General features: G+C 41.9%; 1 long non-coding RNA gene across 1 annotated transcript in view; it reads right to left on the bottom strand.

The window, feature by feature from the left end:
• The window catches only part of LOC120638416, a 107,669-nt gene that overhangs the window by 5,273 nt on the left and 81,233 nt on the right, over nucleotides 1-21,163 (bottom strand). Inside the window, exon 2 of the long non-coding RNA XR_005660074.1 lies at nucleotides 12,937-13,023. This is a non-coding gene — a long non-coding RNA (uncharacterized LOC120638416). The remainder of the gene's footprint in view (nucleotides 1-12,936; nucleotides 13,024-21,163) is intronic.

Raw genomic sequence — 21,163 nt, 5'->3', positions numbered from 1 at the left:
AGGATTAGGATGGAGTAGAGGCCATTGGATTTGGCAAGAAGGAGACTATTGGTAACCTTTGAGAGGGTGGATTCTGCAGATTGAAGGAGGTCAGAAGCCAGATTGGTGGGGATCAAGGGTTGAATTGGAGGAGAGGAACTTGGGGCAGCAGGTGTAGACAGTTCACTCAAGGAGTTTGGAGAGGAGTAATAATAATAATAATAGTAATAATAATGATGGTATTTGTCAAGCACTTACTATGTGACAAGCACTGTTCTAAGTCCTGGGTAGTTACAAGGTAATTAGGTTGTCCCACATAGACTCACAGTCTTAATCCCCATTTTTCAGATGAGGTAACAGAGGCACAGAGAAGTTAAGTGACTTGCCCAAAGTCACACTGCTGATAAGTAATAATAATGTTATTTGTTAAGTGCTTACTATGAGCAGAGCACTGTTCTAAGTGCTGGGGTAGATACAGGGTAATCAGGTTGTCCCACATGAGGCCACAGTTAATCCCCATTTTACAGATGAGGTAACTGAGGCACAGAGAAGTGAAGTGACTTGCCCACAGTCACACAGCTGCCAGGTGGCAGAGCTGGGATTCAAACCCATAACCTCTAACTCCCAAGCCCGTGCCCTATCCACTAAGCCACACTGCTTGTAGGAGGGAGATGGCACAATAACTGGAGGTAGACAAATGGTCAAGGGAGGGTTTTTTTAGGATGGGGAGATTGACCATGTTTCAAAGCAATGGGGAAGAAGCTATTGGAGAGTGAACAGTTGAAGACTGCAGGGAGGGAGGGAAAAAGGGAGGTGGCAAGTGCTTTGATGAGGTGCAAAGGAATGGGATCAGATGCTCAGGTAGAGGGGCTGGATTTTGAGAGAAGGCAGGAAATCTCCTTTAACAGTAATGCTGGGAAAGATAGGAGAAATGAAGAAAAGGGGCAGGAGAGGGGAGGGACTGGAGAGGGGCATGGGAAATTTTCAGGACATCATGCCCGATACTTCATCAACAAGACTGAGAGTAAGTGGCCAGATCATTGTGAGCAAGGGATAGGTAAGGTATGGGGACAGGGGCCTTGAGGAGGACGTTAAATATCAGAACAACTGGCGAGGGCGATGGGCATGGGACTCAATAAGGGTGGGGAAATAGAATTGCCAGGCAGAGGAGAGAAAAGAGTTAAAGCATGCAAGGATAAACTTGAAGTGATTGTAATCTGCCAGATATCTAGATTTCCTCCAGCAACACTTTGCGGCTGAACATAGGAGCAAAGGAGGTAGACTGTAGAGGGCTGTGTGTTAGAGGTACTAGATCAATAAAGGGATAGGGGAGTGAGTGAGTTGAGTTCAGTGGCGAGAGTGGTGTTGAAAGAGATGAGGGTACCCATGCATCCCCAAGTGAAAATTTAATTCTCTAAAACCAAAAAGCTCGAAACAATGGCTTGTGTTTGTGGGGGTTTGGAGGTTAGAAGGAGGAGGTCTTCATTCCCTACTTAACATGCCTTATGCTTTAGATCAGTGACACAAGATGAGCTATGAGATTTTTGAAACAGGGGTGAAAGTATTCTCCCTAATTAGAATATTGGAAGAAGTGGTAAAACCCTGCTGGGTTTGTTTTTCTCTCTAAAAGCAGCACCAGGACATGAAACACATTGGCATTCATCATTGGGTACAACTTTCCTCAAACCCCACTAAAACAGGGGACTAGAGACAATGCATGGAGTCAACAAAGACATCTGGGAACTCGTTTAAGTGGAAATTAATTTTGAACTATCCTACAATACATGCCTAATGTCCTCTCTTCCTGCCCTGAGGCCTTTTCAATCAATCAATCAATAGTACTTATTGAGAGCCTATTATGTGCTGAGTCTTGTACTATGAGTTTCAGGAAGTAAACAGGAGCATAAGAAACAGTTCCTGCCCTCAAGGAGCCTACCCATCTGCAGAACTCAGCAAGATAGGAAGCCCCCTTTGACTTTTCTGTAAATGGGTAGTGGGTTTTATCACCAAAACTGCATACGGCCTGATGTGGTGTGGAAGAACAACAGTAACCATCCAACATGCTCATCAATAAGAATCTGAATTTTCTGTGGTAGGAACTTAAGGACTTCATTAGTGTGACCCCAGTACCACCTCAAAACTCAGGAACCTTTTTTTTTATGGTAATAATGATGATATTTGTTAAGCGCTTACTATGTGCCAAGCACTGTTCTAAACACTGGAATGGTTATAAGGTAATCAGGTTGTCCTACGTGGGGCTCACAGTCTTAATCCCCATTTTACAGATCAGGTAACTGAGGTACAGAGAAGTTAAGCGAGTTGCCCACGTCACACAGCTGATAAGTGGCGGAATCAGGATTAGAACCCACAATCTCTGTCTCCCAAGCCCGTGCTCTTGCCACTAAGCCACACTTTAGCACTTAATATATGTCAGGCACTATTCTAAGCTCTGGGATAGATACAAGCTAATCAGGATGGACACAGTCCCTGTCCAACATGGGGCTCATAGTATACTTCCCAAGTACTTAGTATGTGCTCTGCACACAGTTAGCACTCATTAAGTACAATTGAATTAATCAATTAATCCCCATTTTACAGATGAAGTAACTGAGACACAGAGAAGTCACCCAACAGACAAGTGGAAGAGCAGGGATTAGAATCCAGGTCTTTCTGACTCCCAGGCCCGTGTTCCAACATCAGACCATATATCATCTCAACCTGTTCATTTCATCCTGAAGATGGACTAATGAATGATAATTAGTTTCACCCTGATTTCTATTTTGTGGAAGGACAAACATTTTTTAATTGGGCAACTCTATCTTCTTTGTTTAAAATCTATGTTACAGCAGTTCCTTGGTGACTACTGTAATAAGCTAACAGAAAACGTGGTCTGTTTAACATCTGCTGTCAGACTGTTTCCCCTTCACTATTCTAAATTAATGTAGTACACCAATTCAAGTAACTGTCAGCTGTAAGAACATTCGGACATATTTCTGTCAGAGAGTAGGGATTTCTTCACTTTTAGGAGAGATTAGAACAACTTCCGTCAGATGAAAACCCACTGGATGGAATTTGTAAAGTTCTTCCTGATACACTAAAATGATAGTGAGAATGCAAAATTCTCGAAGGCAGAGATACTGCCTATCAAATCTATTATACTCTCATAAGTGCTTAGTACAGTATCAATCAATCACATTGATTGAGTGCTTACTGCATAAAGAGCACTGTACTAAGTGCTTGGTACAACAAATTAACAGACACATTCCCTGGCCAAAGGAAGCTTACAGTCTACTCTGTACATAGTAATTGCTTGATAAATATGGTTGGGTAAATACTTGTATCTCTCTTGTTTTCTCATTATCCAATGCAATTCAATTATGCATCCTTATACTGTGGACTTTGGGGCTGCTGTTTGACTTTAGTAATTCACACCTTCTCTGGGTTGCATTTCCCTCATCTGTAAAAGAGGACTGAGTAAAGCCTGCCTCTCCTTACCTCAGAAGAATGTTGTGAGAAAGAAAGGTTTGATGTCAAAGTTCTTGGGGAAAATTAAGCACCTTTCAGATGCAAGTTATTTCCTATCAATCAGTGGTGTTTATTGATCGCTTCCTGTGTGCCCAAGCACTATACTAAGTGTTCAGGAGAGTACAATATGATGGAGTAGGCACACATGCTCCCTGTACACAGGAGCTTACAATTGAATGTCTTCAGTGTAAAGAACACTGAACTAGGTGGTTGGGAACGTGCATCATAATTAGAAGACTTGGGCTCTCACTTTGATGGATTTATAATTTTAGCTCATTCTTATCTCAGAGCTTATTACCCAGTTTGTGGGTTCCCAGGTCATTAAATTTTCCATCTTTTACTTCCTGCTTCCTGTCTCTTGATAATTTTACAGTATATGTGATGTTTCCACCAAAGAAGGGGTAGGGGAGGTTAAAGAAGAGAAACTCCAATTGGTCAGTTGTGTTGCATATAGCTGTCTTGCAGGTAGGGGAAATGAATGGCTAACATACAAGTCCTGAAACATGTGGGAATTTCATTTTTTTCCCAGACCCAATTACCATGAATAACTAAGATTGTGATTTGTTTCTTCTCCTTGACGTCTAATCTGGAGGACATAAAATTGGACTACTACATTTTAAAGAATATCATGCTATAGATTTTTGCATCACAGATGTAAACACCTCATAATAGAATTCTGTCTACCACGGGGATGGGCAGTTTTTTCCATGCTAACAAAAAGATGCTTCCACAAATGATGCATTATTAAGTAAAGTTCAATTGGGCTTTAACTCTTTGGTCACAACCCAGGGAAGGATATTGGCATAATGGCCTTTGTAAGCTTGTTAGTGGACAATGTTTCTGTGCCAATATTATGGTATGAAATGGCATATTCAGCCATTTGCCCAAAGCAGATAGTGAGATAGGAATAAGGAATTAAAACTCCTGAGTATGTTCCTTGCAGACAAGGCTAACATGGGCCTAGGCTGACTTGCCAGACTTATAATTACCCAAACGATTCTAGGATAAGACTTGTCTGAAAGCTCTGACCAATCAGCTCACTATATGTTTATAACTCTCTTTCCTATTTCAATAATAATAATAATAGTCATATTTGTTAAGCACTTACTATATGCCAGGCAATGTACAAAGATCTGGGATAGATCAATCAATCAAATTTATTGAGTGTTTACTGTGTGCAGAGCATTGTACTAAGCGTTTGGGAGAATATAACAGTACAACAGATGCATTCATTCATTCATTCATTCAATAGTATTTATTGAGTGCTTACTATGTGCAGAGCACTGTACTAAGTGCTTGGAATGTACAAATCGGTAACAGAGACAGTCCCTGCCCTTTGACGGGCTTACAGTCTAATCGGAGGAGACAGACAGACAAGAACAATAGCAATAAATAGAATCTAGGGGATGAACATCTCATTAAAACAATAGCAAATAAACAGAATTAAGGTGATGTACATTTCATTAACAAAATAGATAGGGTAATGAAAATATATACAGTTGAGCAGACGAGTACAGTGCTGAGGGGATGGGAAGGGAGAGGGAGAGGAGCAGAGGGGAAATGGGGGGAAAAGAGGGTTTAGCTGCAAAGAGGCGAAGGGGGGCAGTAGAGGGAGTAGAGAAAGAAGGGGAGCTCAGTCTGGGAAGGCCTCTTGGAGGAAGAGGAGGTGAGCTGTAAGGAGGTGAGCATTCCCAGCCCACAAGGACCTTACAGTCTTGAGGGTAAGACAGAGATTAATACTAATAAATTATATGTACATAAGTGGTGTGGGGCTGGGAGGGGATTTAAGATATAAGATAATCGGGTTGCAAATAGTCCCTGTCCCACACAGCACTCATAGTTTTAATCCCCATTTTACAGAAAGGATAACTAAGGCACAGAGAAGTGAAACAACTTTCCCAAGGTCATACAGCAGACAAGTGGCAGATCTGGGATAATAATAATAATAATAATGTTGGTATTTGTTAAGCGCTTACTATGGCTCTGTGGAAAGAGCCTGGGCTTGGGAGTCAGAGGTCATGGGTTCGAATCCCCACTCTGCCACTTGTCAGCTGTGTGACTGTGGGCAAGTCACAACTTCTCTGTGCCTCAGTTCCCTCATCTGTAAAATGGGGATTAAGACTTGTGAGTCACACGTGGGACAACCTGATTGCCCTGTATCTACCCCAGTGCTTAGAACAGTGCTCTGCATATAGTAAACGCTTAACAAATATCAACACTATTGAAGCAGCATGGCTCAGTGGAAAGAGTCCAGACTTGGGAGTCAGAGGTCATGCGTTCGAATCCCGGCTCTGCCACTTGTCAACTGTCTGACTGTGGGCAAGACACAACTTCTCTGTGCCTCAGTTCTCTCATCTGTAAAATGGGGATTAAAACTGTGAGCCCCACATGGGACAACCTGATCACCTTGTATCCCCCAGTGCTTAGAACAGTGCTTTGCACATAGTAAGCGCTTAACAAATGCCACCATTTATTTTATTTTATTTATGTGCAGAGCACTGTTCTAAGTGCTGGGGTAGATACAGGGCAATCAGGTTGTCCCACGTGAGGCTCACAGTCTTAACCCCCATTTTACAGATGAGGTAAGTGAGGCACAGAGAAGTGAAGTGACTTGCCCACAGTCACACAGCTGACAAGTGGCAGAGCCAGGATTTGAACCAATGACCTCTGACTCCAAAGACCAGGCTCTTGACACTGAGCTACGCTGCTTCTCTAACCCAGGTCCTTCTAACTCCTAGGCCCGGGCTCTATCCACTATGCCATACTGACATCACAGAGTGTGTACATGTGGCTGAAAAGCAATTTCAGGATCCATAGTCCACATTTGGACATACAAAAAGTTATCCCTGGTTGTGGCATTGCAATTACTGTTTGCAACTCCTGGATCCGGGCTGCAATAAGCTCCCTGGAGTTTTAGCCAAAACGGGACATGGAGTAAGAAGTTCAAAGAAGTGTGCCCCTAAGCATAAGGACAGTGAAAAGTAACAAACTTCATGGGCCTAGTCAGACACACTCAGAAACATAGTTAAAAATCACCTAATAATAATAACAGTATTTATTAAGCATTTAATATGCGCCAAGCACTGTTCTAAGCACTGGGGCAGATACAAGGTAATCAGTTTGATCCCTCGTGGGGCTCACAGTCTTCATCCCCATTTTATAGATGAGGTAAATGAAGCACAGAGAAGTTAAGTGGCTTGCCCAAGATCATACAGCAGACAAAGGGCGGAACTGGGATTAATAATCATGATGGTATTTGTTAAGCGCTTACTATGTACCAAGCTCTGTTTTAAGGGCTGGGGGAGATACAAGATAATAAAGTTGTTCCATGTGGGGTTCACAGTCTTAATCCCCATTTTACAGATGAGGTAACTGAGGCACAGAGAAGTTGAGTGACTTGCCCAAGGTCACACAGCTGACAAATGCAGAAGCTGGGATTAGAACCCTCTACCTCTGTCTCCCATACCCGTGCTCCTTCCACTAAACGATGCTGCTTCCATCCATATCGCTATCCATAGCATTGGATGTGTACATATGCCATAATGGTGATGTCTCCCATCAGATGCTGAGAGTAATGGATGCATCTTGGTTCGGAGCCTTTGGGTCTAAGAGCCTGCACACGGGAATTGGTTATATTGTTACTGGTCTGCCCTACACCACTTTCCCTCTCTCCCAGTCCATTACATTCATGGGATATAAAGTGCAACAAGTGAATAAGTGGACAGCAATGCCACATCTTGCAAAGTGCATGCAAAGATTTTTTCAAAGATTAGAAACAGAGACATATACACCTCTTTTGTAAACTAATTTAGGCCATTAATCTTTCTTAAGATGAAACACATAAAAATTTATTGACTGGGATTCTTAGTTGCTGTAGACAGTGGTTATGTCTGGTTTTTTGTTAAATTGAACCGTTGACTGTTAAAAATGTATTTTGTTGTCTGGTGGGAACAATTGATTAAGATATTTCATACTATGCCTAAATAGTCTTGTGAGTTTCCCACTATTAATAATAATGATGGTATATGTCAAGCACTTACTATATGCCAAGCACTGTTCTAAGTATATCAAGCCACCTTACTTTTAGGAGGGTAGAAAGAATCAAACTATGGTAGTTATTGAATGATTAAACTGTGGAAATTGTTAAATGCTTATTATGCACCAAGCACTGTTCTAAGTACTGGAGGGGAAACAAGATAATCAGGTTGGATACAGTCTCCGGCTCACAGAGAGAGAATAGTATTTAAATCCTCCTTTTACAGATGAGAAAACTGAGGCACAGAAGTTTAGTGTCTTGCCCAAAGTCACATAGCTGACAAGTGGTGGAGCTGGGATTAAAACCCTGGTTCTCTGACTCCCTGGTTCTCTAACTCTATGACTCCATGCTCTTTCAATGCTTAATAGAGTAAATGGCATATGATAAGTGCTTTAATAAGTACCATAGTTATTATTGTTATTATTGTTATTGGGGACCAATCCAAGAAAGCAACACATAAAGCTATAAATTAGTGCTTTAGACTGGTGGAATCTGATCAAAGAAATTTGTCCAGAAGCTATAATTTATTGTGGTGGGTGGTACTTTAGCAGGATGCAAACTTCTTATATACTCCTTACTTATGTACTGCTTCTTCTTATATACTCCTCGTGCCTCAGCAAAAACGTAATTGCCAAGGGACAAGAGAGATCTTTATAGGTTCTCGGTATAGAAGTCTCAGGCCCATTCTCCTTGTTAGGAGTTGCATAAAACTTCATTCTTTATCTTTCATAATTATATAGTTCAAAAGACTAATAATAAGCAATAATAATAATTGTGGTATTGAGCACTCATTTTATGCCAAGCACTCTACTAAATGTGGGGGTCTTGTTTTATCTTATGCTGTTGAGTTGTCACTGACCTATAGAGACTTCAGTGACACATCTCCCATGCGTTTCAGAGAACGCCCTGCTTTCCATCTGCAATCATTCTAGTAGTGTATTCATATAATTTTCTTGGTAAAACATGGATGTGGTTTACCATTGTCTTCTTCCGCACAGTAAACTTGAGTCTCACCCTCGAATCTCTCCCATGCCACTGCTGCCCAGCACAAGTGAGTTTTGACTTGTAGCAAATTGCCTTCCACTCGCTAGCCACGGCCCAAACTAGGAATAGAATGGATATGCCTCTGCTTGACTCTCCTTAAAGTAGTCAAGACTGGTAGAGTACTGGAAACTCTCCAGGTGTGATACTGAGTGGGGAAACGTGGGGCTGGATACAAGATAATGAGGTCTCACAGTCTGCTAGAAAGTAAGTAGGATTAAGAGCAGGTATTGAATTCCCATTTTTCAGATGAGGGAATTGAAGCACAGAAAAGTTAAGTGACTCTCCCAAGACCACAAAGCAGGTAAGTGGTAGAGCTGTAATTAGAACCCAGGGCTTCTGACCCCAGGGCCATGCTCTTTCCACTAGGTCATGCTGCTTCCCACTGATAGACTAAAGTGATTTTTCAATCAGTCATATTTATTGAGTACTTACTATAATAATAATAATGATGATGGTTTTTGTTAAGCACTTACTATGTGCCAAGCACCGTTCTAAATACTGGGGTAGATACAAGCTAATCAGGTTGACCCACATGGGGCTCACAGGTTTAATCCCCATTATACAGATGAGTTAACTGAGGCACAGAGAATTTAAGTGATTTGCCCAAGGTCACCCAGCAGACAAGTGAGAAGCCAGTATTAGAACCCACGACCTTTGACTCCCCAGCCTGTGCTCTAGCCATTAGGCCATGCTGCTTACTATGTGCAAAACACAGTACTAAGCACTTGAGAGAGTACAACATTACAGAATTAGCAGATGTCCCCTGCCCACAACGAGTTTACAGTATGCCTCATGCCAGCAATCAATATTTGGCATTTATTGAGCACCCACTAGGTGCTAGGCATGGTACTAAGAACTTGGGAGAGTTCCGTAGTAGCAAGACATATATTTCCTGGCTTCAGGCTAATGTGGGGGACAAACAATAATGATTTACCATTTAGGTAAAGAGCACAATGCAGGTATGGCTAGAGAATCACTAGAAAAGACTCGTGTGATGATAATAATAATACTGATAATGTTATCTTCCAAGTGTTTACTATGTATCTAGGACTGTACTAAGCGCTAGCGTACTGTGAGCCCATTGTTGGGTAGGTATTGTCTCTGTTGCAAAATTGTACTTTCCAAGTGCTTAGTACAGTGCTCTGCATATAGTAAGCCTTCAATAAATATGACTGAATGAATAAATGGCTACAAGATAATCATGTTGGCTATAGTCCCTGTCCCACATAGGGCTCACAATCTAAGTAGAAGGAAGAACAAGAATTTAATCCCCTATTTACTGATTAGGAAACTAAGACCCAGAGAAGTTAAGTGACTTGCCCAAGGCCACACAGCAGGCCCATGTTCTATTCACTAGAACACGCTACTTCTCTTCGTGTTGTGGTCGGTTTGAGGAGATCATGAGGTAAATGTCATTTTAAAGCAGAGCAGTGAGTCCAACAAAGCTGATTTAGAAGAACAACAATGGTGGCTCCACCTTATCAGTTTACAGAAATTGAAATAGAAGAAAACATCTACCGTCACAGCATGCAGGAGATATCTTGACTTATACAGCTACCTGCACGTCTACAGTATTCATGCATCTAGCTTGAAACTGTGCTTCAGCCAGTGGTAATTTAAGTTTTTCTTGAAATCCACATAAAAAGTAAAATGAAAACCCTGTAAGAGCAATCTGCCTCATATGCTAATCAGCCATATTTGCCTTTCTGTCAGTATTTTGTAGGGAGAACTGCTCTGAACAACTGATCTGAGATCAGCAGAGGACAACAAAGGTAAATATTTTTACAAGAGTGATATAATCATCGCTCCATTCAATCAGGTGATAGATATCCTTGACCAGCTCTTTAGTTCTTTTCAGGTTCATAACAGCTAAAATCTCCTGGATTTCCTCATTAACTGGCCATTACCCCATCATCTCTTTCTCTTTACTTGACCTCTGGTCAACACTGGCTGGCAGTTTGCCTGCCCATCCTTATTATATGAAATTTCCTTTTCTCCCTTTCACCTCTCCTCCCCTCACTCCCTGTTTCTGTATCAGTCATATAACCTATTCCAGAGTTGTTCATATGTTCCTGTTATGTAATTTATCATTCAATTATTCCATGGCTCCCATGCATGGAACACAAGCCAAACCTCTCAACCGGATTGCAGACACACTCGAATTCTTAACCTTGATTTTGAAAAGATTTCCTTCTCATGGGAAGTTAAGCATAGGAAAGATTGTTTGCCAAAGTTCACTTCCTTAGTTCTCTGAACTCAGCCAACCATAAGTCATTTTTTATAAATACATTGTGTTTTCCAGAAGGCATTGCTTTCTAAAAATACATTGTGTTTTCCAAAAGAAAGTGCAGCTTTGGATCTCCAAAGTTACAAAATAACTTTTCACCCTGGAGTAGTCTACTGTTTAAAGCGACAGGATTCCCAGTATGGCTGGATGGATAGCTAGCAAGGAATACTTAAAATATGGAATCAAAAATGAACTCCTAGTGTAGAATCCAGGGATAGTATTGTCATAACTAAAATACCAATGCTTTAGAGGTCATAACTAATGTTTTAGAGGTCATATAAGTATCCTGAAAAATTATCCCAATAATTTAAGCAATCTTATTCCCATGACTAATGGTTAAGATTTCTATTTCCTCAATTGAAAATGCACTTAGGAATACAGTACTCAAACTATGCTTCAGAAATAGATGCTAACTGTGGGAAAATCCTCAATTATGGAGCATATAAATGATCATTTTGGAGACGAGCCATAGAGCAAGCTAAGTGTTGTAATCAATTAATGGTATTTGAGTGCTTACTGTACACAGATCACTGTGCTAAGTGCTTGGGAGAGTACAGTACAATAGAATGGGTAAATGGTGTGGAAACAGTACATAGGACACTTTCTATAATAACGTCATGATTCTATTAATAAATATTGTGATCACAAAATATTTGGGATCTGAGTCAATAGTTCATGAAAACTCATCAAGTAGCCCTCCACGTCTCACCATTGCCCACCTTTTCATCTAGATTAGAAAAGCGCCTCTGACTTAAATGGGCAGTGATTTGAGTATTTTCAAGAAATTACTTATTCATAAGATCTGTAGCCAGATACCATATAACAAAATGTAAAACCCAGCTTCTGTGTGACTATAAATAACCCCATTAATTTATCTCCAAGTAAGTGTAATTGGCAGGAAATGGGGCACATCACCAACAGTTGTGTTCTCTTAGGCTAGTGGCTTTATAATGCTGTGTAAACACTACCTTAAAATCACCAGTTCGTGCAAATGGCAACCTCTGTTTTAACTTTCATCTTAAGAAAAAAATAATCTTCTAAACTATCTTTTAAAGAAGTATCAGCATTGAGAAGGCAAAAAAAAAGACACGGTAAACAAAGCCGTTTTACAAAATGCTTATATTTGGGTAGCCATAGGTGGAGTAATGAGAAGTCTGTAATGGCAGTAAGCAACCCCTACCACTAAGATTTTTCAAGACAGGAGCCTTGTCTTCTATTTCTGTTGTATTTCACCAAGAGTAGTACAATGGTCTGTACCCATAGACATGCAGATTCTGATGATGAAGCTCTTATGCATGTGAACAGGAATTTAAGAGAGATTAGGATGACTTTCAAGGCAATCAGATGATAGGCCTTAGAGAAATGTAACTCCTTCAGCTTTGTTTCTATGGCTTTTACACCAAAATGTTAAGCTCCTGGAGAACAAAAACACCCACAAGAAATGCTGCAATACTATTGCAAGAGTCTTGTTGAAACAGACTAATCCAACTACAATTCTAATATAAACAAAGAATAGGCTTTTCTCCATGATGCTTTCAAGCAGCAGTCAGGACATTGAGTATGGCCTGGCAAAAACAACCATCATGATTTGCCCGGGAAAAACCTGCAAGGTTTGCAGATAACTAGAGATAAAGTCTACTGGAAGCAAAACAATTACTGCTCCAAGAACATCTTGAAGCACCTCATGACTCAGACAAAAATGATGCTGGCAGAAACCTACATCATGACAGGCAAATTATGTGTGGCAAGTGACAGGTGGAGGGATGCCAAAGAGGAAGAGATCCAAGGCTATGCAAAAATGCCCCAACTCCAATAACTTGTACCTATCATTAAAGATGTATATGGCTCCGTACATGTCCTCATGGTACTTTGGAGGAATGAAGATGGCTCAGCCATGCCACAGGCAAAGAGGGATTTTGAGAAACTGGCAGCATTTCAATACTCTCCTTGACATAACTTCTAGGAGTAAAACTGAGGCCCTGCAAAACCTTCCACCAGGTAAATATATAGCATTTGTCAAAGTTATGTTATTGCATCAGTCAAAAGATGAAAAATGGCAAATTACCTGGACCAACTGCATCACTGAATCCCAAAGTATGGAAAGGACACCTTACTTCAACACTTAACGAGCCCTTCTTCAACCTATGGAACACTGAAAAAATGCCAAGAGAGATCTTAGAAATACCATGATAGTCACTATTTTCAAGAAGAAAAGAGACAGACCAGATTGAGGCAATTATCAATATGTTTCATTACTTAAAAATAGCATTCAGTGAATAGCCCTGGAATCCCAACACTGGTTCTAAGCACAGAATGGCAGAACTGATATGATCATTGCAGCACTTTAGCTACAGGGCTCTCTTAGACAGGACTTGGGGCCAGGTCTGTGCCCGATTGATTATCTTGAATGTACCCCAGGGCTTAGCATAGTAGGTGCTTAACAAATACCATGGCTGTTATTATTAAGAAAAGTACAGTGAGCCACACTGTGATGTTACAGCACTAACTGACCTTTTGAAAGCATTAGGGCCCATCAATAGGTCTGGTCCCTGAAAAGTGCTTAGTACTGTGCACAGAGCACACTAGTAAGTATGTTTGACCTGCAAAGTTCATTAAGATCCGGGATTTCTTCATAATGGCATTACTGGCTTAGTCAGAATTGGAGGTGGGGCTTGTCCAATATATTTCAGCTCCCTAATGGAAAAAAGCAATCAAACAGTAAATCAATAATAATATTTATCTAGCACCTAATGCAGAAAAAACCCAACAACTTTGGGCAGGAGTTTCTGCTTGTTAAGGGGAGGATTGGTGAACCATTAAAGCTTTTTGAAAAGTGGATAAACATGCACAGGATTGACAACCTTTATTCACCCCTCAGCCTCATATAACTTTAGAATTCCTTAACTCCCATTCTCTCCTAGACCCCCTCCAATCTGGCTTCTGTCCCCTCCACTCTACCGAGACTGCTCTCTCTAAGGTCACCCATGACCTCCTTCTTGCCAAATCCAATGGCTCCTACTCCATTCTAATCCTCCTTGACCTCTCTGCTGCCTTTGACACTGTCGACCATCCCCTCCTCCTCCATACCTTATCTCACCTTGGCTTCACGGACTCTGTCCTCTCCCGGTTCTCCTCTTACCTCTCTGGCTGGTCATTCTCGGTCTCCTTCGCTGGCGCCTCCTCCCCCTCCCATCCTTTAACTGTTGGAGTTCCTCAAGGGTCAGTTCTTGGCCCTCTTCTGTTCTCCATTTACACTCACTCCCTCGGTGAACTCATTCGCTCTCACGGCTTTGACTACCATCTCTACGCAGATGACACGCAGATCTACATCTCTGCCCCTGTCCTCTCCCCCTCCCTTCAGGCTTGCATCTCCTCCTGCCTCCGGGACGTCTCCACCTGGATGTCGGCCCACCACCTAAAACTCAACATGAGCAAGACTGAGCTCCTCATCTTCCCTCCCAAACCCGGTCCTCTCCCAGACTTCTCTATTACCGTCGATGGCACGACCATCCTTCTCGTCTCTCAGGCCCACAATTTCGATGTCATCCTTGACTCGTCTCTCTCGTTCACCCCACACATCCTATCCGTTACCAAGACCTGCCGGTTTCACCTTTACAATATCGCCAAGATCCGGCCTTTCCTCTCCACCCAGACGGCTACCTTACTGCTACAGGCTCTCGTTATATCCCGGCTAGACTACTGTGTCAGCCTTCTCTCTGACCTCCCTTCCTCCTCTCTCACCCCGCTCCAGTCTATTCTTCACTCCGCTGCCCGGCTCATCTTCCTGCAGAAACGATCTGGGCATGTCACTCCCGTTCTTAAACAACTCCAGTGGTTGCCTATCAACCTCCACTCCAAACAAAAACTCCTCACTCTAGGCTTCAAGGCTCTACATCCCCTTGCCCCTTCCTACCTCTCCTTCCTTCTTTCTTTCTACCGCACACCCCGCACGCTCCGCTCCTCTGCTGCCCACCTCCTCACCGTCCCTCGGTCTCACCTATCCTGCCGTCGACCCCTGGGCCATGTCCTCCCGCGGTCCTGGAATGCCCTCCCTCCTCACCTTCGCCAAACTGATTCTTTTCCCCTCTTCAAAACCTTACTTAAAACTCACCTCCTCCAAGAGGCCTTCCCAGACTGAGCTCCTCTTCTCCCTCTACTCCCTCTACCACCCCCCTTCACCTCTCCGCAGCTAAACCCTCTTTTCCCCCTTTCCCTCTGCTCCTCCCCCTCTCCCTTGCCATCCCCTCAGCACTGTACTCGTCCACTCAACTGTATATATTTCCATTACCCTATTTATTTTGTTAATGAATTGTACATTGCCTCGATTCTATTTAGTTGCCATTGTTTTTACGAGATGTTCTTCCCCTTGACTCTATTTATTGCCATTGTTCTTGTCTGTCCGTCTCCCCTGATTAGACTGTAAGCCCGTCAAACGGCAGGGACTGTCTCTATCTGTTGCTGACTTGTTCATTCCAAGCGCTTAGTACTGTGCTCTGCACATAGTAAGCACTCAATAAATACTATTGAATTATATGTATATAGCTGTAATTTATATTTATCAATCTGTAAGCTCGTAAATATTGTACTCTCCCAAGTGCTTAGTACAGTGCTCAATAAACATTGATTGAGTGATTAACGTTTAAAATGATCTGGGCAGTAGAAAGAAGTGTGGATCAGAAATCAGAAAGACTGGAGAAGACTGGAGACAGGGAAGTCAGTGAGGAGGCTCATGCTGCCATCAAACTCTGGTGTGACAAGTACTAGGGCTGGTGTGATGTTTGGATGGTAAGAAGGAGGCTTTAGTATGACTTAGGATTTTTTGCCTGATTCAGATGGAGATAGGGAGCCATCAGAGATATTTTTCTCTTTCGTCATACATCTTATACTATTGACATAGAGACTATAGAGCAGTGAAAAAATAAGTTATGATTTCAGCAGCAGTGAAAGAAGCAAAGAAAACTACAGTGGACCACCACAGACTGATGGTAGTAATTTTTGAGTCTCAGTTTGAGCTCCCCTATTTTTTAAATTGACAGTATTCTAGACATTATTCATTCAACTCATATTTTCAGTGTGTCACCAAATCCTGTAGGTTCTACCTTCAGAACTTCTCCACAATCCATCCTTTCCTCTTCACCCAAATGGCTAATACATTGGTGCAGCAGTTTCCTCGCTGACCTCTCCCCCTCTTGCTTCCTTAACTATGCTGTCCTTCCAGGGGACAGAGAAGAGGTGGGTTCTGGGGGTGTCATCTCGCCACTAATACAAACATTCCTTCATAGGATAGAGTGGTAGAGGGGAGGAGGAACACAGAGCTGCTATGAGGGGTGGAGCCGGGCTCACTGAAATGTTCCCCTTCTCTCTTCCCCAACTCCTCCACCTTGTCATTAAAAACTGGCAAATTCCATAGTTTAAAACACTTAGACAATGGACGACGAGAGCAAAAACCAAGCCACTCATCTTTTAGGAGTTGGTCAAAAACACTGGAGAGGCAGAGCGGCCTAGTGGAGATAACGTGGGTCTGGTTGTCAGGACCTAGGTTCTAATCCTGGCTCTGACAATCTCTTGTTCTACGACCTAAGGAAAGTCACTTAACTTTTCTCTGCCTCAGTTTCCTTAAATGCAAAATGGGGTTACTCTTCTCTGTCTTACTAGTGACTATGAGCCCAATGGGAGACAGAGACTATGTCTGACCTAATTAACTTGTACCTAACCCGTAGCTTAGAACAGTGGTTGACACACAGTAAGTGCTTAACAAATGTGGGAAAAGAAACAGATTGCAGTGCAAAATGATGATAATCTTTTGTGGAACCTTACACTCAGTACTAGGAAAATAGACTGTAAGCTCATTTTACCTCCATTATACTCTCCCAAATTCTCAGTGCAGAGATACAGTAGATGCACAATAAATTATATTGATTAATAAGGTAGCATTCCTATTTTCTTATGATGGAATCTTTTGAATGGAATCATTTTAGCCGTCTTTGACACTGTAGACCACCCCCTTTTCCTTAACTCTTTATTCAACCTTGGTTTTACTGACACTATTCTCTCTTGGTTCTTCTCCTAGATCTCTGACCACTCCTTCTCAGTCTCTTTTGCTGGCTCCTCCTCTGCCACCCACCTTCTGATAGTAGGGGGTCCATCAAGGCTCAGTTCTAGGTCCCCTTCTATTCTTCCCTTACACCCACTCCCTTGGAGAACTCATTCACTCCCAAAACTTCAATTACCATCTCTATGTAGATGATTTCCAAATCTGCCTGTCCACCTGTGACCTCTCTTTCCTTATGATCTCACATTTCTTCCTGCCTTTAAAGATAAGATCTACTTGGATGACTCGCCAACACCTCAAATTAATTATGTCTCAAACTGAACTTCCTTATCCTCTCTCACCCAAACCCTGTCCTCCTTCTTCTCATCATTGTAGACAAAACCACTAACCTCCCTATCTCCCAAGCCCATAACCTAGACGAAGTCCTCGAGTCATCTTTCTCACTGCACCCATATTATTCAACCTGCCACCAAATCCTGTTGGTTCTACCTTCACAACATTGCTAAAATCCACCCTTTTCTCTCCATCCAAACTGCTATCAAGACAATTCAAGCACTTATCCTATCCTGCCTCAAATACTGCATCTGCCTTCTTGCTGACCTCCCAGCCTCAAGTCTCTACCCCTCTCCAATCCATGCTTCACTTCTGCTGCACAGATCATTTATCCACAAAAATGTTCAGTCCATGTCTCCCTCAAGAACCTCCAATTATTATCATTATTATTATTATTATGATATTTTTGAAGTGCTTACTATGTACCAAGCACTGTTCTAAGCGCTGGGGTAGATACAGGGTAATCAGGTTGCCCAACGTGGGGCTCACAGTTTTAATCTCCATTTTACAGATGAGATCACTGAGGCATAGAGAAGTTAAGTGATTTGCCCAAGGTCACACAGCAAACAAGTGGCAGAGGCGGTATTACAACCCACATCCTTTGACCCCCAAGTCTGTGCTCATTCCACTAAGCCATGCTGCTTCTCAATGGCTGCCTATGCACCTCTGCAGCAAACAGAAATCCCTTACCATTGGCTTTAAAGCACTCAGTCGGCTTGTCCCATCCTCCCCCATGTCACTCGTCTCCTATTAAAGCCCAGCCCACACACCCTGCTACTCTATGTCCAGCTTAATCACTGTACTCCTAGATCATCTACCTCACCACTGACCCCTTTCTCTTCTCCTGCTCCTAGCCTGGAACTCCCTCCCTCCATAATGCCAGACCATCACTCTCTCCACCTTCAAAGCATTAGTAAGTTCACATCTCTTCCAAGAGGTCTTCCCCAATTAAGCCCACTTTTCTCTGGCTCATCCCCCTTCTACATTGTCTATGCAATGCTATGTGGCTGCTGGACACTTGATATTCACCTCAACCCTAACCCCAAAGCAGACAAGTTTAGATCTTTAAATTATTATAAATTACTTATCTTTATTAATATTATTCAATCCTTCATTCAATTATATTTATTGAGCACTTACTGTGTGCTAAGCACCGTACTAAGCACTTGGGAGAGTACAATATAACAGCGAACAGATACATATTCTGTCCACAACAAGCTTACAGTTTGTCTGTCTTTCTCTCCAGACTGTAAGCTCATTATTGGGAGGGAACGTATCTGCTAATTCTGTTGTACTGTACTCTCCCAAGCATTTAGTACAGAGCTCTGCACATAGTAGCACTCTATAAGTACGATGGATTGATTAATATTCTCTCCCATTCCAGTGAATTTTAATTTTTCTCTTCTCCAACCACAAACAGGTGCAGAGTTGAATGCTTACCTAAATGCAAGCTAGTGTTGTCATTAAATTGCTACTCAGGCTTCAGTCATTGTATGCATATTTTTATAAAACAACAATAGATTAATGAAGACAAATGATGAAAAAGAACAAAGTTAACTGGGCATGAAATAGAAATGAGACAAGAGCTCAGAAGCAAAAGCCTCAGTGAAGCACCCTAGATAATCTGACCTCAATAGCTGGGAAGAGGATGGCTTCAAAATTCTCCTGACATACCACCTCCTCCAGGAATCATTCCCCAATTAATTTTCTTCCCCCTAGGTCATAGGCTTCTTATGAGGTAATATAAATATCTCCTCTGCCTTCACAGCAATCCAAAGCATTTTAACTGTACTTTGAGCTGGATAGCACTTATTTACTGATTCATCTTTCTATTCTTTTCCCTCAATCAACTACTGATTAGCAGGATTCTGTTTCTGTCTCTTCCATATAAATTCCATGAGGCAGAGATATGTCTTTACCCTTACATTACTTTCCCAGGTTGCTTACTATAATACTCAGCCACAGCAGATATTCAAACATTTATTGGTTGATGCAATATTAAAAATGCTAATATTTAGCACTATGAATAAATCCACCAAATGAAGAACACTTAATTTTACACTTCATTTAGAAGAAAGTACGCTAAGCCAAGTTCTCCCCTCGGTTGGAAGAAAGGTAAGACAGAAACAAATGGTCATTCCAGTGTGGATTTATAAGGTAAACAGAGTGGGTAACACTTAATTCTCTCTCTGATACAAATTCTTCCTTCCCTTCATTCTCTTCCCTGTCCCTTTCCTGAGGGACACTTGACATTAGGCCAACATGCTGGTCATGACATCCTTTCTATTCAGTAATGGAGTCGGTAAGGCCCTGGGGCTTTAATCTTTTTTTGGTCACCCTACTTGTGAACATCATTATGATTAATTCTTTATTCACTCCCTCTCAGCATTCCTGACCTTAATAAAAAAAATAAGAATAAAATTAATAAAAAAAGAGCCATATGCTTAGCAGTCTTCCCCATTTGTAACTGCACGGAAAAAGAACAATTTCAGCCTCCTCACAGTTGGAGTAATACTACTGTACAGGACTTTCCAAGGGTCTGATAAGAAAGATGGGTGGAAGGAAGGGGAGTGTAGAGTGTAATAGCAAAGGAAAAGATCAAGGGAGGAAAGAGCTGAAAAAATACCAAGGAATCCACACCAGCTCTGATATTTTGAGTTCAACCGCAGCACATTTAACTTGCGTAGAACAAAGCTCTTCAACTTCACTGCACACCCTTCTTGCATTTTGACAGCTGTCTCATGGTTATATGAAAGGCAAAGACTTTGGACAAATATGTTCAAGTAAAAGTGGCATAGCCTAGTAGAAGCAGTATAACCCAGTGTGTTCTAATCTCTACTCTGCCACTTGCCTGCTTTTTGACCTTGGGCAAGTTACTTATCTTTTCTGCGTCTCAGTTACTTCATCTGTAAAATGGGGATTAAATCATCCTCCCTCAACTTGGACTGTGAATTCAACCGGAGACAGGGACTGTGTCATCATATCATCATTATTTTTTGTATTTATTGAGTGGTAGCTATGAGCTAAGCACTTGGAGAAATACAACAGAGTTTGATAGACACATTCCCCTGGCCTACAAGCAGCTTACAGTGTAGAGGAGAAGACAGATATTAATATAATTTATTATATAATTCACATATATGTATATAAGTGCACGGAGCTGAGGGTGGGATGAATATCAAATTCCCAAAGGTCATAGATCCAAGTCCCATAGATGATAAAGAAGGAAGAGGGAAAAAAAGACAATTGGGAAAAGTCTCCTGGAGGAGAAGTGATCAGAATAAGGTTTTGAAGGTAGGTAGAGTGATGGTCTGGCATGAATGGTGGCGGGAGGGAGGATGTGGGAAAGGGGCCAGTGACAAGATAGACATGATTGGGGCATAGTGAGGCGTGTTGGCAGTAGAAGAGAAAAGTGTGAGCAGAGCTGTAGTAGGAGATAATAATAATGTTGGTATTTGTTAAGTGCTTACTATGTGCCGAGCACTGTTCTAAGCACTGGGGTAGATAAAGAGTAATGAGTTTGTTCCCATGTGGTGCTCACACTTGAAATCCCCATTTTACAGATGATTGTATCTGAAGCACCAAGAAGTTAACTGACTTCAGTTTGATAAGGGTAGGAGGGGGCAAGCTGATTCAATTGTACTTCCCAAGTGCTTAGTACACTGCTCTGCACACAGTAAGTACTCAATAAAAATGATTGAATGAATGAATAATGATTGGAGTGATTTAAAGCCATCACAAGGAGTTTTCTGTTTGATGCAGAGGTGGATTGCACAACTGGATGTTCGTGAGACCCTACTAAAACTCACCTCCTCCAAAGAGGTCTTCCTAGACTGAGCTCCTCTTCTCCCTCTACTCCCTCTACCACCCCCCCCTTCACCTCTCCGCAGCTTAACCCTCTTTTCCC

Source organism: Ornithorhynchus anatinus, chromosome 1 (genome assembly GCF_004115215.2).
Source record: "Ornithorhynchus anatinus isolate Pmale09 chromosome 1, mOrnAna1.pri.v4, whole genome shotgun sequence".
In the NCBI taxonomy this organism is placed as follows: domain Eukaryota; kingdom Metazoa; phylum Chordata; class Mammalia; order Monotremata; family Ornithorhynchidae; genus Ornithorhynchus; species Ornithorhynchus anatinus.
Note: the sequence above shows the minus strand (reverse complement) of the source record. Positions and strands in the feature narration are given on the sequence as shown.